Raw genomic sequence first — 18,139 nt, 5'->3', positions numbered from 1 at the left:
AGAAAAATACACTCTTTGTTTTGGTGTTTGATTTGATACTGTTGTATTATATTGGTGCAATAAAAAAATATTTAATCTAAAAGGTGGTCGAAAAGTTAATTTTTTTTAAATCATCACCTATGCTATATTAATCTGTGGAGTAAAGGGGTTTGGCACCGACCCCTACCAACGTATATGTAATACCAAAAAAAAGTATTCAGGAGGAGGACGTATACCTGACCTCCTAAAATTTTCTTGAAAGACTAATTTAAATCCCTCCATCCAATACTAGATTACACCATCTAGATAGAAGGACTGGAGGGATGAAAAAAATCTACACATGCAGTATATATATCATACACAAACAACCTCAAGTCAAATAAAGGAATTCTCTGAAGTCTAGTGTCTGACACATGACATTTGTACTTTATCGAGTCTGTACGGACACAAAGCTTCCATGAGTAGTTCTCTATGATCAAGGAATACCCTCTAGTTTCCTTTGTAGCTCCATTTTTTCGGTGCATTTGCAGTTTGATTCCATTCTCTAAAATAATGTTGTATAATTATGGCCAGTTGATACACAATCTGATTTTCCTCTTCAATTACATAAAGAAGTTGTTACCGTATCCTTGTTCTCCCATTTAGCATATTGACTATCAATAAGAAATCACATCTTCCGAAAGAGATCAAGGGACTATTTCAACTAGACAAAATGCAACTTCCTAGTATAAGGAGATCTTGACTTTGTTGTTGAATAAGTGTTGGAACATCCTCTCATCTGATGCCCAAGGGGGTTCCATAATATTTCCAGATATATTCACAACCAGTTTACCAGTCACAACAAAAGTCCCCTTTCATCAAATGTTGTCCAAATCTAATCAATATATCATCAAAAGGCAACTTGTTCTTCAGAATTTTCCAAGTCAAAAATGAGTTTTGAAAGGAATAAACTTGTGCCAGATTCTCTTCATCACAACAGACCTGCATCTCACTTGCTGATTAGGTTCCAAGTAGAAGAGGTTGAAAAAACTATTCTTGTATTAGATGGTATCAAACTAGCACCAATTCCACTACTAAAAAATTACTATTTTCTCACTGAAATTTTCCACTGAAAAATGTTTAGTGGCTATTCCCACTGAATGTCGGTGGGAAAACCTAAAAATTTGTGTTTTCACACGAAAAAATCAGGAAGTTTCCCAGCGTTTTAATGGGAATCTATTTCCCACCATGTGTTTTCCCAGTGAGCTGGTTCAGTAGGAATGAGGTACACAAATTTTCCACTGATCAATGTTAGTGGGATAATCCTCTGTTTTTAGTAATGTTATGATGTGTTGGCATAAGCATGCGTGTGTTTTAATGATTGACAAAGAAAATGAACAAGTCAGTAAACCAGGTCTACAGACATGTTCCATCTCAGACACTGAGACGATTCAAAGATAAATGAACCAGGTGCTTGAACTAGGTCCAAGAACATGTTCTAGCTCAGAGTCCTATTGCGAGTAGGATTTGTGATTTATAGTAAAAACTTGGCGGACAAGTTGTAGGATTTCTTGCCATAATTATCAAGATACTCCACACTCCTACGAGAACACTAAAGCCGCGTGAATGCAAGAACCCTGGGCCCAACCAAGTAGGGATTGAGTTCAGCCGACTTGATGCAAACCTAAAGCTATAAATATCCAAGTCCTGCCATGAAGAAGTTTTACGCACTCACATAGAGAGAAAATCAGAGCTTGAGCGAACACCGTCAATGCAAGCAATTGAGAGTTCTCATTATTGAAGTGCAGCCTAATACTAAGAAGAAGATTGAAGAACCTGTTTAATAGAGTTTATGTATTACTGTTCTTAAGTCTAGATTCGTGTATTAGGATTGTTTATTGAGTTGTACCTTTATTAGCTTTCATAGAAGCAATATTCATAGGTATAAACATTAGTCAAATTCAACTTCAAGTTGGGATAACTTGAAGTGGGCTCATTAGTCTAGGGAGATTAGTGATATATGAATTAGAGTTTAGTTCCTAGGCTACAGAGTTTGTAATTTGAATTTGCAAAGGCTCACCGTTGTAGTGGAGTTCGGGTAAAATCCTACAGAGGTGTAGGTCGTGGTATTTTTCACCCTCTGTGAGCCGGGTGGTTTCCACGTAAAAATTGTTGTGTTGTTACTTTCCTGTTATTACTATTCCGCAAACGCTAGCTTGAAACAAATAGAGTAGCGTGATCTATCCTGTAAGCGAAAAACTGATATAAATTAGGATAGATAACAGGTCGTGCAAATAACATGCTTGCGATAAGCTCAATCAGATATTTAGGTAATTATTGATATTCTTCAGTCAACTCTCTAGTCACCCTCACCTCCTTAATGCTTTTCCTGATAAAAATAACATGCTTGCAATAAGCTCAATCAGATATTTAGGAAATTATTGATATTCTTCAGTCAAATCTCTAGTCACCCTCGCCTCCTTAATGCTTTTACTGACAAAAGGTGAATCTAGGTGATCAGATGACCAAGGGAACTAATCCCAGTATAGTGGTCACACCACACACTAATATTTAAATATTAAAACAGATTATTTCGTAAATGAAATCTGTGAAGCACTCACAAATTCACTAATTGGATAAATTCAGGTGCGCAGCTAGCGCTTCGGATACGGGTTCGGCTGAATCAGAAACTTTGATCGTAACACTGTATTTAGGATATTGAGTGCAAAGAGTTACTAAATATAGAAAGTGACATTCTTTTTTAAAATAAATTAAAACGGAGGGAGTAATAAGTTAGTAGTGTTTTAACCTAGTCACTCTATGTATAAAACGAGTTATCATTTCACATTTCACTAAGTTTTTTCTCTAAAACAAGTTCTCTTAGAGGAATTAAGCTGAAAAAAATTCTTTTGTTGGAAGAAGCAAGGTCGAGAAAGCTAGGTGGCTCTTTGAAAGTTCCTAACGTCCAAGAGCTGGCAAAGCAACAACTAGCAGCCGTTCCACCGCGATATATTGGTGATGATATCGAAAAGCCTGTGTTGACATCCATATTGCCTCAAGTTCCAGTAATTGACATGAAAAGGCTGCTAGCAATTAGAGATAATGATTCAGAGCTTGAGAGACTTCATCTTGCTTGCAAAGAATGGGGATTTTTCCAGGTAAGTTATATTTCAATGATCAAATACTTGTTCATTTTAGGTATTGGGATGGAGTGAGTACTGATTTACCAATCCTCATGTGCAGTTGGTGAATCATGGGGTGAGTTCATCTTTGGTGGAGAAAGTGAAGTCAGAAATCCGAGCATTTTTTGATCTGCCAATGGAAGAGAAGAACAAGTTTGAGCAACAAGAAGGGGATGTTGAAGGGTGTGGGCAAGCCTTTACCTTTTGGGAGAAAATAAGTCTTTTAGCAGTAGCGAAACAATTTTTCGTGTTAAAAAAAAATAGCTTTTGCCCAAAAGCACTTTTTTGAGAAAAATATAAATAGAAGCACTTTTTAAAAGCTTGGCCAAACACTAATTGCTACTCAAAAGTATTTTTTTAATTAATTGGCCAAACACAAACTACTTTTCGCCAAAAATGTTTTTTTGAAAAGTACTTTTAAAATAAAGTACTTTGTTGTATCTGAAGAACAAAAGTTAGATTGGGCAGACATTTTTTACATGATCACTCTCCCTGTCACTTTGAGAAAACCTCACTTATTTCCAATGGTCCCTCTCTCACTTAGGTACCTATCTATCTCTTTCACTCAACTCACATGTGTGTGTGAAAGTTTATTAAGATTTTTGTTTTTTTTTGGTTTTGTTAATTCTTTCGTATTACTGTTATTCTGAAGTTATATACTTATACGTCATGGACTTTCTTTTTCGGGTTACTAATCCACATATAATATAAAGTGTTACTTACTGATTAACTCTATAACAACCTGTTAGTATAATTTTTTCATTGTGCATAAAATTTAATGTTTCCTAGCTAATCTATGATCGTTCTTATTTAAATTCTTGGACCATCCAGGGATGCGCTGGAACAATACTCTGCACAACTCAAGGAACTTGCCATGAAAACTATTTACAAAATGGCTAAAGCATTAGGGATGCAAACTGAGGATATGCAAGTACTATTTGAAGAATGGGTGCAAATGATGAGAATAAATTGCTATCCTCCTTGTCCTCAACCAGAGCTTGTTATGGGCTTATGCCCTCATTCTGATTCTGTTGGTCTAACCATACTCCTTCAAGTTAATGAAACTGAAGGTCTTCAAATTAAAAAAAATGGAGCTTGGGTTCCTGTTCCATATCTTCCTGATGCCTTCGTTGTTAACATTGGAGAGAGTTTAGAGGTAAGAAATAAGTATTGTTGGTATGGTGGAAGTCAATTTGTGGGAAATATTTTTCATGAGAAAGTCATTTTCATGAGAAATATTTATATCTAACTTTCACTTCATATTACGTGCTCCAACTAACAAGTCTTTGACATTATTATTAATCTTCAGTATTTAAGAATTTCATTAAAAAAGTTCATCAAAATACTTCCCGATTTGCTAATATCCAAACACTTGCCACTAAATTAAAGTTGCTTCCGTTATACGTAACACACAAAAATACTTATGGTCTTTTTTCTTTCTCTCAATGTTGTTTTGCAGATTGTGACAAATGGAATATATAGAAGCACTGAACATCGAGCAATAGTCAATAAGGACAAGGAGGGGATCTCGATTGCTACATTTTTTGGCCCAAATTGGATGGAGATTTTGGTCCAATGCCTAGCCTCCTCACTTCTCAAAGCCCTGCACAGTTTAGGAGGATTGGAGTTGCTGATTACTTTAAGGGGTTTTTTGTCACGCCCCGAACCACGGGCCGCGACGGGTATCCGGGGCTAACCGCCGAACACCACTCATTCCGTTACCTATATGCTCTCATTCATAGTACTTGCTCAATTTCATGAAAATATGTCATCATAGGAAACGTAATTACTTTTATATACACAAGCCCTTCGGCTATCAAAATAATATACATACATACACATACATATACATGTAAACCATGGGACCATACTACCTACACATGCGTATCTACGAGCCTCTACTGGAATACTAGACGTATGGACGGGACAGGACCCCGTCGTGCCCAATCATGAGAATACATATATGTACCAAAAGAATAATCAGTGGCACCTCCGGACAATGGAGTGCTCACAAGTCGCCATCGGCTCCTATAGATCGGCACCGTCTCCTTGCCTACCCGGGCATGAACACAGCGTCCAAAGAAAACGGACGTCAGTACGAACATTGTACTGAGTATGTAAGGCAGGAATGAAATAAGCATAATAAGCATATCATAAGTCATGAGGTGAGGATACAACCTGTGTGTTCTTTTAAGCGTAGATACATTTCATAGACATACATCATACATAAGTATATCATGTGCATTACCATAGCGTATGTCTTATCATATCACGCATACATCATCATGCCATACATGCATCGTCACATCAACCATACATCATCATGTCGTTAACCCGCATTCGGGTAACCATTATATGCCGCCCACTAGTGGTGTCATGCCCGGCCCTCTAGGCTCTGTGAAATCATAGCAGCCCGTCTTAGCGGTGACATGCCTGGCCATCTAGGCACGGTAGCATCGTACGCAGCCCGCCTTAGCGGTGACATGCCCGGCCAATTAGGCGCGGTGGAATCATATCATCATACATAGCATGTATTTATCACCGTACATTATACATCATCATAAGGTCATCACTATCATTCATTTCATATTCATACCATGGTGTCATCATAAATTAATATCATTATACATATATCATCAATTCATACATTAGAACTTGGAAGCAAGTATAGTCATGTCGGAGTGACGTAAGGTCGTGGACCTCCGACTTCATTATGGAGCATTCGTAAGCGTTCTGCCTCATCTTGAAGAATTAAGCATAAGGTGAGTGTATACAATGATCAACATCAACGGCTTAGTATAGCTTCATTAGCTTAGTCGGAACATCATATCATAGGCTATAGCATCTCTAGACTTTAAGCTTATCATTATCATTATCATAATCGTAGCATATCTCTTATCTCGTATGGCTATTCATGAACAATGGCTCATAGCCTTCTTGAAGATAGGACATTCGCAGTGAAAGAGGAAATTCATGCCATGGGACTCATGCCTTAGAAGGAAGGGATTAGCCTCACATACCTTTGTCGTTTACTATTCCATCGTTTGCTCGTTCTCCTCGAGTGCTCTTGTTTATACCTTCAATGGAATTCGTGTCGCCATTAGCTAAACAATCATGAAAACGTACTTACTAAAGCTAGAGAAATTTGGGCAGCATTTCCTTTGTTTATACTACTTTCCGCCATATTCCATCTCAACTTCCAACATTCATAACAATCATCACAATATCACTAACAACAATCGTCATTCATTTACATAATTCGCATTTCACAATTCTACTTCAATTCTCCATATTCATGACTAAAATCCATCATCATATTCTTTCATATCCAATACTTATCTTATGTTCTAAACGTCATTTATAACGCATTCATAACATCAACATATCCATTTCCATGATTCAATTCAACTACTACTCACTAACAATACTATTCACACATTTGATGACCCATTTGCTATACACTTCTACAATCCATGTGTTTCAACTCATAAATACTTCCATTACCATGAAAAGGTCATGAAACTTACCTTAGATGATTGAGGAATAAGCTTGGAATGGTGATTCACCCTTAGCACCAAAACCCTATTTTATCTCTCTTGGGATTTTCTTGATTTGCATGACTTTGATGAAGTTTCTTTCACTTGATTCACCCTAATTCTTGATATTGATCTTTGATTTCTATTGTTTTCTCATGGATAAAATGTTTGGAACTCTCTAGAGGTTTCTTGAATGGTGGAGGTGAGGAATGAAATGAAATGAAATGAAAAAGGGTCCCTTATATAAAATTTGAGTTCAGTCCCGACCAGCTTATACGGACCAACATACGGTCCGTATGTTTTATACGGTCCGTATGTCTGGTCGTAGATCTGGTCCAGTGAAGTATGCTCTACTGGACTGAATCTACGGTTGGACATACGGTCCATATATTTTATACGGCCAGTATGTCTGGCCGTAGGTTGTCCAGTTTTTCCGAGAATCGTTTCGTCGACTCGTTTGATCTCCGATCCTTATGAAACCTTCTTAACACTTGTTTAACACTTCATTACCATTCTAAGGGACGTTATAACTCTTCTTCAAGGTGTCATTAAGACATCATTAACTCAATACTCGTGATTCCCATCCGATACATTCAACTTATAACTCGCTTTCCTTAACAACTTTCTTTCCTTAACTCGTATGTCTTTGGAAATCTTAATTAGCATCATCAATTACTATCTCCTACTTGTCCAAACCTCGTGAACGTCATTCCCCTCGATATTCTATTCACTGTACGATAAGGGGAAAATTTTTTCGAGGTGTAACACTCTTCCCCCCTTTTGGAACATTCGTCCTCGAATGTTAAGTCATCGGGGATTCTAGAAAAATTTCGCCATAGTTTCCCCTGTAATATGGCACTACCATCCTGTCACAACTACCCATAATATCATTGCCTCATAGGGCCACAACACAATAGCAATATAGATTGGACACACACGACCCATATACATAAAAATAAAGCATACATACCTTATCATTTCGAAGTTTCATCATAGATTTCTTCTGAGGGCTGAAATAAATGCGGGTATGTGGATTTCATCTTCTCTTCTGCTTCCCAAGTCATCTCTTCCCGATTGTTATTTCGCCATAAGACTTTCACTGAAGCTATTTCCTTGTTCCGAAGTCTTCGTACTTGCCTGTCTAGTATAGCAATAGGCACTTCTTCATAAGCTAGCTTTTCTGTGATCTGAACATCATCTATTGGCACAATATTTGTGGGGTCTCCAACACATTTATGGAGCATTGAAACATGGAATACTGGATGAACTAATTCAAGCTCTAAAGGCAATTCTAATTCATACGCCACTTGACCCACTTTGCGGATGATTTTATAAGGTCCAATGTATCGAGGACTTAACTTTCCTTTCTTACCGAATCTCATCATCCCTTTCATTGGTGATACCTTTAAGAACACCCAATCATTAACTTGAAATTCTAAATCTCGCCGGCCGTTGTCCGCATAAGATTTTTGGCGACTTTGGGCTGTCAATAATCGATCTCGGATCACCTTGACTTTTTCTACCGCTTGTTGGATCAACTCGGGGCCTATTAGCTGTACTTCTCCGACATCAAACCATCCAATTGGAGATCTACATTTTCTTCCATACAAAGCTTCATATGGAGCCATTTGAATACTGGAATGATAGCTGTTGTTGTAGGCAAATTCGATTAGGGGTAAGTGGTCATCCCAACTACCACCGAAATCTAGTACACATGCTCGTAGCATATCCTCCAAGGTTTGTATAGTACGCTCGGCTTGTCCGTCAGTTTGCGGATGAAACGCCGTACTAAGCCTTACTTGAGTACCTAGACCTTCTTGAAAGGATTTCCAGAACTTAGCTGTAAACTGTGCTCCTCTGTCTGTAATGATAGATATTGGAATACCATGAAGTCTCACAATTTCCCTAAGATATAACCTTGCATAATCTTCTACTGAATAGGTGGTTCTGACTGGGAGAAAATGAGCTGTTTTTGTCAATCTATCCACAATTACCCATATAGAATCATACTTTCCCCGGGAACGGGGCAATCCTACAATGAAATCCATGTTGATCACTTCTTATTTCCACGTAGGAATTTCTATTGCTTGCAATAATCCCCCTGGCTTCTGATGTTCTACCTTCACCTGTTGGCAATTTGGACATTGTGATACAAATTCTGCTATGTCTCTTTTCATACCATCCCACCAATACATCATTTTGAGATCATGATACATCTTTGTCGCTCCTGGATGAATAGAATACCGGGAGTAATGAGCTTCTTCCAGGATTTGGCGGCGTAGTTCCGCCACATCCGGAACACATAACCTATTCTGATACTTGAGAACCCCATCTGCCCAGACTTCGAATGGTGACTTTTCTTTTGAAAACTTCACACCTTTATAATACTTCAATTTGGGATCCTCGTATTGGCGCTCTTTTATTTCTGCATCCAAGGACGAAACTGTGGGATTGTTAATACTAACTCCTGCATCGCCAGAATCAATTATGCGCACTCAGAGGTTAGCTAGTTGATGGAGTTCATGGATCATTTCTTTCTTTTCCCAAGGCACTTCACATAGGCTACTCATCGATCGGCGACTAAGCGCATCCGCTACTACATTTGCCTTTCCGGGGTGGTATAAGATATTCACATCATAATCCTTCAGTAGTTCTAACCACCGCCGCTGCCGCAGGTTTAACTCCTTCTGTTTGAAAATATATTGAAGACTCTTGTGATCTGTATAGATATCAACATGTACGCCATACAAATAATGTCTCCACATTTTTAACGCATGAATAACTGCAGCCAATTCAAGATCGTGAGTTGGGTAATTCTTTTCATGTTTTCGCAACTGCCTTGAAGCATAAGCAATGACTTTTCCATGCTGCATTAATACACATCCTAGCCCAACACCGGAAGCATCACAATACACAACATAGCCATCCGGCCCTTCTGGAAATGTTAAACCGGAGCGGAGGTTAATCGTCCTTCAACTCTTGAAAGCTACGCTCACAAGCGTCATTCCACCGAAATTTTGCTGATTTACGGGTTAACTTCGACAATGGGGCTGAAAGAGATGAAAAGCCCTCTACGAATCTTCTATAATAACCTCGCCAAACCCGAAAAACTACGAACACGTAGGCGTCGTAGGCCTTGGCCAAGTCTTCACCGCCTCTATCTTCTGAGTATCAACTTTAATGCCATCATCTGAAATCACATGGCCCAAGAATGTCACAGAATTTAGCCAAAACTTGCACTTTGAAAATTTTGCATACAACTCCCGAGAACGGAGAATTCCAAGAACAATACGTAGATGGTCTGCATGTTCTGATTCTGTGCGAGAATACACCAAAATATCATCAATGAATACTATCACGAACAAGTCCAAGAGAGAGGCCGAATACATTATTCATTAAGTTCATGAACAACGTCGAGCATTAGTCAGCCCAAACGACATCACTCGGAATTCATAATGGCCATATCTTGTCCTGAAAGCTGTCTTAGGAATGTCTTCTTCTCTGACTCTCACTTGATGATAACCCGACCTCAGATCCATTTTGAAAAACCATTTGGCACCTTGTAGTTGATCAAATAAATCATCAATTCTTGGAAGAGGATACTTGTTCTTTATCGTCACCTTATTCAGCTGTCTATAGTCAATACACATTCGTAGGGAGCCATCTTTCTTTTGCACAAATAAGGCCGGGCGCTCCCCACGGTGATGAACTGGGTCTAATGAATCCCTTTTCGAGCAAATCTTTCAATTGTGCCTTTAACTCTTTCAATTCTGCCGGAGCCATTCGATAAGGAGGGATAGAAATAGGCTCGGTATCCGGCAACACATCAATGGCGAAGTCAATCTCCCTTTCTGGAGGAAGGCCTGGAAGTTCATCCGGAAACTCATTCACTACCGGAACGGATTGAAAAGTTGGCGATGTTGCCTCGGTGTCATGAACTCGGACTAAATGATAAATATAGCCCTTGGTGATCATCTTTCTTGCCTTAAGGTAGGAAATAAACCTACCCCTTGGAGTTGCCGTATTACCTTTCCATTCAAGCACGGGGCTCTCCCGGAAATTGAAATCGAACTAATTTCACTCGGCAATCAACATTAGCATAACATGAGGCCAACCAATCCATACCCATTATAACATCAAAGTCTAGCATTTCTAGCTCGACTAGATCAGCTTTGGTTTGGCGATCACATATCACAATAATACAATCTTTATACACTTGTTTAGCTATCACGGGATCACCAACCGGAGTAGACACCTCAAAGGGTTTAATTGGCTCGTGTTTCACCCCAATACGATTAGCAACATAGGGGGTAATATATGATAACGTGAAACCCGGATCTATCAATGCATACACATCATGAGAAAACACAGTCAATGTACATGTAACCATATCTGGAGACGACTCAAGGTCCTGTCGTCCGGCTAAAGCATATAAGCGGTGTTGTGTGGCACCTGAAGTAGATGCTCCCCCTCGGCCTCTACCTCGGCCACTTTGGTCCGGGAGTCCGCCTTTGTAGGACGTGTTGAAGAGGATCCTGCTGCCGATCCTGTGGGCTGAACCCCACCTCTGCCATATCTCACCGGACAATCTCGCATCAAATGTCCAGCCTGTCCACAAATATAACAAGCATCTTTGCCACACATGGCCCTGAGTGGAATTTTCTGCATTGACTGCATCGGGGAACGGGTGGTCTCCCCTGACTGTAATATCCCCCAAACTGAGAACCTGGGGCCCTGTCCTGAACGGAAAGAGCGATCAGATCTTCTGCCTGTAAACCGGGGAGGTGCACTTGTCACTGACTGGACTGAGTGCCTAGGATATGTCTGCCTTGATCCCCCTCTGTAATCACTACCTGTGCCCATAGATCTGGCCCTTTTGCTTTGCCCTCTATCAACATCGCGGTCACCTCTTTGCGGAGGTTGTTGCCCCTCTAAATTTTGGGCGTGGGCCTGAATGCGGGAAATATCCATCCCATCTTGCAATGAAGCGATCAAACAATCTTTAAACAAATGTGGCCCTAAGACACTCACAAATCTATGCACCCTGTCGCCCATATCGGCTACCATTGTCGGTGCATACCTAGTCAAGGAATTAAATTGAAGGCTATACTCCCAGGCGCTCATGTTACCTTGTTTTAGATTCAGAAATCTATCCGCTCTAGCTCGGCGGACCTCGGGTGGCAAATAATGACGAATAAAAGCATCAACAAATTCCTGCCACACGGGAGGAGGTGCATTTTCTTACCTCGACGCTATCCAATTATTGTACCATAGAACCGCCACATCTCGGAGTCTATATGATGCCAACTCCACTGATTCAGCCTCGAAAGCATGAATAATCCGCAACGTTCTGAACATTTCATCAACAAAGCCTTGCGGGTCTTCATCCGGCTTTGACCCGAAGAATTCCGGAGGATTTAGGCTCATAAAATCGCGGGCTCTAGTGCTAGCTGAACGATCACTTGGCCCCACATTCTGCCGCTGTGCTTGGGCGGCAACCAACTGAGTCAATAGATTAATAACCTCGGTCACTTGTTGACCCAATGTAGCCGGTGGAGGAACTGGAGGCATAGGAGCTGGGACAGAAGTCCCTTCTTGCTCTTCCGTAATAGGCGGAGTAGTGGAGGCATTAGATGGAGCCTCATTATGTGATTCATCCTCATCTACATTCATAGGCGGCTCTCTTTCCGCCCGCCGCTCTTTGTCGTAGTCTTGCCCTTTGGGGCGGCTTTAGCTTTTCCTTTTGGCGGCATTCTGAAATCACAACATACTCATTAGGGAGGATTAAATCTTATACTCGGCTCTATCGCACGATTTCATGAGAAGAAAGATGGTCATTTTTCCTAAATGTCCTGTAGCCTCTTGTTTATTAGCGTGGCGCGCAACACACCATAAACAATACTCTACTAGACACGGCTCGTAGACACTTCCTAGGACTGAACTGGGCTTCCGATACCACTACGCCACGCCCGAACCACGGGCCACGACGGGTATCCGGGGCTAACCTCCGAACACCACTCATTCCGTTACCTATATGCTCTCATTCATAGTACTTGCTCAATTTCATGAAAATATGTCATCATAGGAAACGTAATTACTTTTATATACACAAGCCCTTCAGCTATCAAAATAATATACATACATACACATACATATACATGTAAACCATGGGACCATACTACCCACACATACGTATCTACGAGCCTCTACTGGAATACTAGACGTATGGATGGGACAGGACCCCGTCGTGCCCAATCATGAGAATATACATATATGTACCAAAAAAATAATCAATGGCACCTCCGGACAATGGAGTGCTCACAAGTCGCCTATCGGCTCCTATAGATCGGCACGAATGTCTCCTGCCTACCTCGTGGGTACGAACACGAAAATCCAAAGAAAACGGACGTCGGTACGAACATTGTCAGACCGTATGTAAGGCAGGAATGAAATAAGCATAATAAGCATATCATAAGTCATGAGGTGAGGATACAACCTGTGTGTTCTTTTAAGCGTAGATACATTTCATATACATACATCATACATAAGTATATCATGTGCGTTACCATAGCGTATGTCTTATCATATCACGCATACATCATCATGCCATACATGCATCGTCACATCAACCATACATCATCATGTCGTTAACCCGCGTTCGGGTAACCATTATATGCCTCCCACTAGTGGTGTCATGCCCGGCCCTCTAGGCTCGGTGAAATAGCAGCCCGCCTTAGCGGTGACATGCCCGGCCATTGATAAGTTGGTATTTTACCAATTTATCTCTTCTTTAATCTTATATTTTTGCTATGTTTGCTTGAGAAAATAATGCATTTAATATCATTTACATCTATTTTACAGGTTTTATATGATTTAGAAGTGATCGGAAGAAACCAAGTGAAAATAAAGTCAAAAGAGGCCAAATTGACCAGATTTGCAAAACTGTCAAAACGGGACAGTTTTGCAAAAACGGGACAGATTCGCAAAAACGGGCAGAATTGCAAATCTGAAATATGGGGCATAAAAGAGAGGCTTAGGACAAAAAAAAAAAAAAATTATCATCTTTGGCACAACACAAGTCCTTGGAGGCTAGGGTTTCATCACCAACACCTTGGAGGAGAAGATTGGAGGCACTTTAATGAGATATTTCTTAATCCTTTCTTCAATTCCTTGTTTTGTATTGAATATTTAGGTGTGTGGTATTTCATTTCAATACTTGAACCTTGTTTATGGAAGTATACATTGTTTATGTTTGGATTGAATCTCTTGTTTTGCTTACGTGTTGAATGATTTTATTCTTAATGAAGTGGGTTATTGTTGTTTTAATTAATCTCACTTGAATGATTCTTAAGGAGTAGCTAACCCTAAGACTTGCCCATTTATTTCGGTTTAAACTTGGAAGAGGCAAACTCGAGATTGGGAAAGATTAATTAACAAGAATTTGGGGCGTTAACCCTCATCTAATGGAATTCGACCTAGGAATAGGCGAAACCACTGTAGCCATATTCGGGTGTTCTTAATGCTCCCTAATTGCTTTAGGGATATTCAATTAGGTAGTCTAGTTAGTCTTCGGAAGAAGCTAATTTAGAGTCATTATCCGAGGCTAAGTAATATAAACTCACCATTATTCGTAAATCATGAAATACATTGGATCGTTACTTGAGCGTAGTTTCCCTTGTATCCATACTTGTGGCCATTGATCATTTTACTTGCTTTTTAGGTTAGTTTACATTTTCGCATTAGTTATAATTTTCTCCAAAAATCAAAACATTATCCATCGTTTGGCTTTAGCTTAGTTGGTGAAAATTTCATACTTTTCCTAATCGCCTATATATTGTTCTCTGTGGATTCGACCCCCGACTCATAGTTGGGTAAATTATATTTGCATACGACCGTACTCATTCTAATTAATAGGGTGAATTTGGACGTTATTAATAATGGCGCCGTTGCCGGGGAACAATTTGGCGTATTTGGGTTAGTTTGGAATTTAAGCTAACTTGCTTTGGTCCAAACTTTCTTTGGCATCATACGCAGCCCGCCTTAGCGGTGACATGCCCGGCCAATTAGGCGCGGTGGAATCATATCATCATACATAGCATGTATTTATCATCGTACATTATACATCATCATAAGGTCATCACTATCATTCATTTCATATTCATACCATGGTGTCATCATAAATTAATATCATTATACATATATCATCAATTCATACATTAGAACTTGGAAGCAAGTATAGTCATGTCGGAGTGATGTAAGGTCGTGGACCCCCGACTTCATTATGGAGCATTCGTAAGCATTCTGCCTCACCTTGAAGGATTAAGCATAAGGTGAGTGTATACAATGATCAACATCAACGGCTTAGTATAGCTTCATTAGCTTAGTCGGAACATCATATCATAGGCTATAGTATCTCTAGACTTTAAGCTTATCATTATCATTATCATAATCGTAGCATATCTCTTATCTCGTATGGCTATTCATGAACAATGGATCATAGCCTTCTTGAAGATAGGACATTCACAGTGAAAGAGGAAATTCATGCCATGGGACTCATGCCTTAGAAGGAAGGGATTAGCCTCACATACCTTTGTCGTTTACTATTCTATCGTTTGCTCGTTCTTCTCGAGTGCTCTTGTTTATACCTTCAATGGAATTTGTGTCGCCATTAGCTAAACAATCATGAAAACGTACTTACTAAAGCTAGAGAAATTTGGGCAGCATTTCCTTTGTTTATACTACTTTCCGCCATATTCCATCTCAACTTCCAACATTCATAACAATCATCACAATATCACTAACAACAATCGTCATTCATTTACATAATTCACATTTCACAATTCTACTTCAATTCTCCATATTCATGACTAAAATCCATCATCATATTCTTTTATATCCAATACTTATCTTATGTTCTAAACGTCATTTATAACGCATTCATAACATCAACATATCCATTTCCATGATTCAATTCAACTACTACTCACTAACAATACTATTCACACATTTGATGACCCATTTGCTATACACTTCTACAATCCATGTGTTTCAACTCATAAATACTTCCATTAACATGAAAAGGTCATGAAACTTACCTTAGATGATGGAGGAATAATCTTGGAATGGTGATTCACCCTTAGCACCAAAACCCTATTTTATCTCTCTTGGGATTTTCTTGATTTGCATGACTTTGATGAAGTTTCTTTCACTTGATTCACCCTAATTCTTGATATTGATCTTTGATTTCTATTTTTTTCTCATGGATAAAATATTTGGAACTCTCTAGAGGTTTCTTGAATGGTGCAGGTGAGGAATGAAATGAAAAATGGTCCCTTATATAAAATTTGAGTTCAGTCCCAACCAGCTTATACGGACCAACATACGGTCCGTATGTTTTATACAGTCCGTATGTCTGGCCGTAGATCTGGTCCAGTGAAGCATGCTCTACTGGACTGAATCTACAGTTGGACATACGGTCCATACATTTTATACGTCCAGTATGTCTGGCCGTAGGTTGTCCAGTTTTTTCGAGAATCGTTTCGTCGACTCGTTTGATCTCCGATCCTTATGAAACCTTCTTAACACTTGTTCAACACTTCATTACCATTCTAAGGGACGTTATAACTCTTCTTCAAGGTTTTATTAAGACATCATTAACTCAATACTCGTGATTCCCATCCGATACATTCAACTTATAACTCGCTTTCCTTAACAACTTTCTTTCCTTAACTCGTATGTCTTTGAAAATCTTAATTAGCATCATCAATTACTATCTCCTACTTGTCCAAACCTCGTGAACGTCATGCCCCTCGTTAGTCTATTCACTGTACGATAAGGGGAAAATTTTTCGAGGTGTAACATTTTTATCTCGAGAGCTCATTGGAAAATCATACATAGATACTATAAGAATTAGAAATGGAGATCAAGGAAGCAATTGAACCACCATGAGGTTCTGACTTGGCTAAGGAATATCTATTTTATAGAAACCTTTCCCACCTTCTCCATTTGCAACCCTGTATAATGTCAATGGTTGTCTCTTAGGTAGTATATTGGCTTTAGTGTATTGCAGATGGTGTTTTTACCCATTGAAGGTCAAGGCCATACGTGCCCCTTCTTGTATTACTCTTTTTGATTAATGAATAAGGTAGGGTCTATGTCAAACCCTTCATCAATCAGGACTTGTACTTGATTGGCTAGAATTAAATTTAAAAAAAATGTAACTTGAATGACTTTGTTGATACAAACTAAATATAAGTGACTTTAATAGATAATTTGCAATGGTGACCATTTTTCTAAGCCGAGGGTCTATCGGAAAGTTGAGACTTCCTGTAAATGATCTACGGTGGGATTTACGGACCGTAAATAATATACGGTCCGTACTTTCTGCCGTGAATTTCCTCTCCAGGTGAGACTTCTCTGTCACTGATCTACGGTTGAATTGACGGCCCGTAAATATTATACGGTCCGTCTTTTTGCTCCGTAAAATCCCAACTTCAGTTACTTCTCTTTCTTGAACATCTTTTTAAGCCATTTTCATGACTTTCGCCATAAACACGATAAATACCTGTAACATAACACAAACACATCAAAAGACCCAAACTTGCTTGAAAAACAAGTAAAACTCGCCGTAAAAAAGCATCAAATGTGTCGAAATTTCGCAACACATCACCCACCTATTTTTCAAAGCTTTTCTGTTTCTAGAAATATTAACCAAATCAAATGTATGGTTATCATGCAAGGATTTAATCTCATCTTGCATAGCATCAAACCACCTTTCTTTTCTTCTCTATCCATGGCCTCATCAAAACTTTCAGCTTCTCCCCCATCAATCAAGAGTACAAAATCATTGGGAGAATAATGAGATGAAGATACTTTCTCTCTAGTAGATCTTCTGAGAGAACTCTCTAGAGCATCAATAACAGCTAGTTGCTGGCCAACCACATCATCTTCCACTGGAGCATCAACAACATCATGCTGGTCATTCTGAATATGATCACTATCTTCAACTTGATCTTCGTTATTTTGAAGATTTTCTTGCAGGAACTGGATCAACATCAACTACGCTCTCACTGCTCTGAGAATCAACCTTCTCAGCTTTGTCAAAATCTTCAATTGTCTGGTCTTCAAAGAACACAACATCACGGCTTCTAACAAGTTTCTTCTCAACTAGATCATAAAAATGATAGACAAATTCGTCATGACATAACCAATGAAGATACAATGCCTAGTTTTAATTTCTAGCTTTGACCTCTCATCCTTAGGAACATGCACAAAAGCCTTAGACCCGAAGACTTCACGAGCATAAGAGACATCCTTACCAAACCAAACTTTGTCGTGACATCACCATCCAAAGCAACCTTCCAGATAAATTGATAACATAAGTGAGAATCGAGTACTTCGCCCAAAATGAATCGGCAACTTAGCATTTGAAAGCAAACATCTAACCCTCTTAACTAGAGTTCT

General features: G+C 39.3%; 1 pseudogene; it reads left to right on the top strand.

The window, feature by feature from the left end:
• The first annotated feature begins 2,869 nt into the window (after positions 1-2,869).
• On the top strand, positions 2,870-16,812 carry LOC132047702 (oxoglutarate-dependent flavonoid 7-O-demethylase 1-like; annotated as a pseudogene).
• Positions 16,813-18,139: the final 1,327 nt, after the last annotated feature.

The sequence above is a fragment of the Lycium ferocissimum genome, chromosome 2 (genome assembly GCF_029784015.1).
Source record: "Lycium ferocissimum isolate CSIRO_LF1 chromosome 2, AGI_CSIRO_Lferr_CH_V1, whole genome shotgun sequence".
In the NCBI taxonomy this organism is placed as follows: Eukaryota; Viridiplantae; Streptophyta; class Magnoliopsida; order Solanales; family Solanaceae; genus Lycium; species Lycium ferocissimum.
The sequence above is the reverse complement of the archived record's forward strand: the minus strand, read 5'-3'. Positions and strand labels throughout refer to the sequence as shown.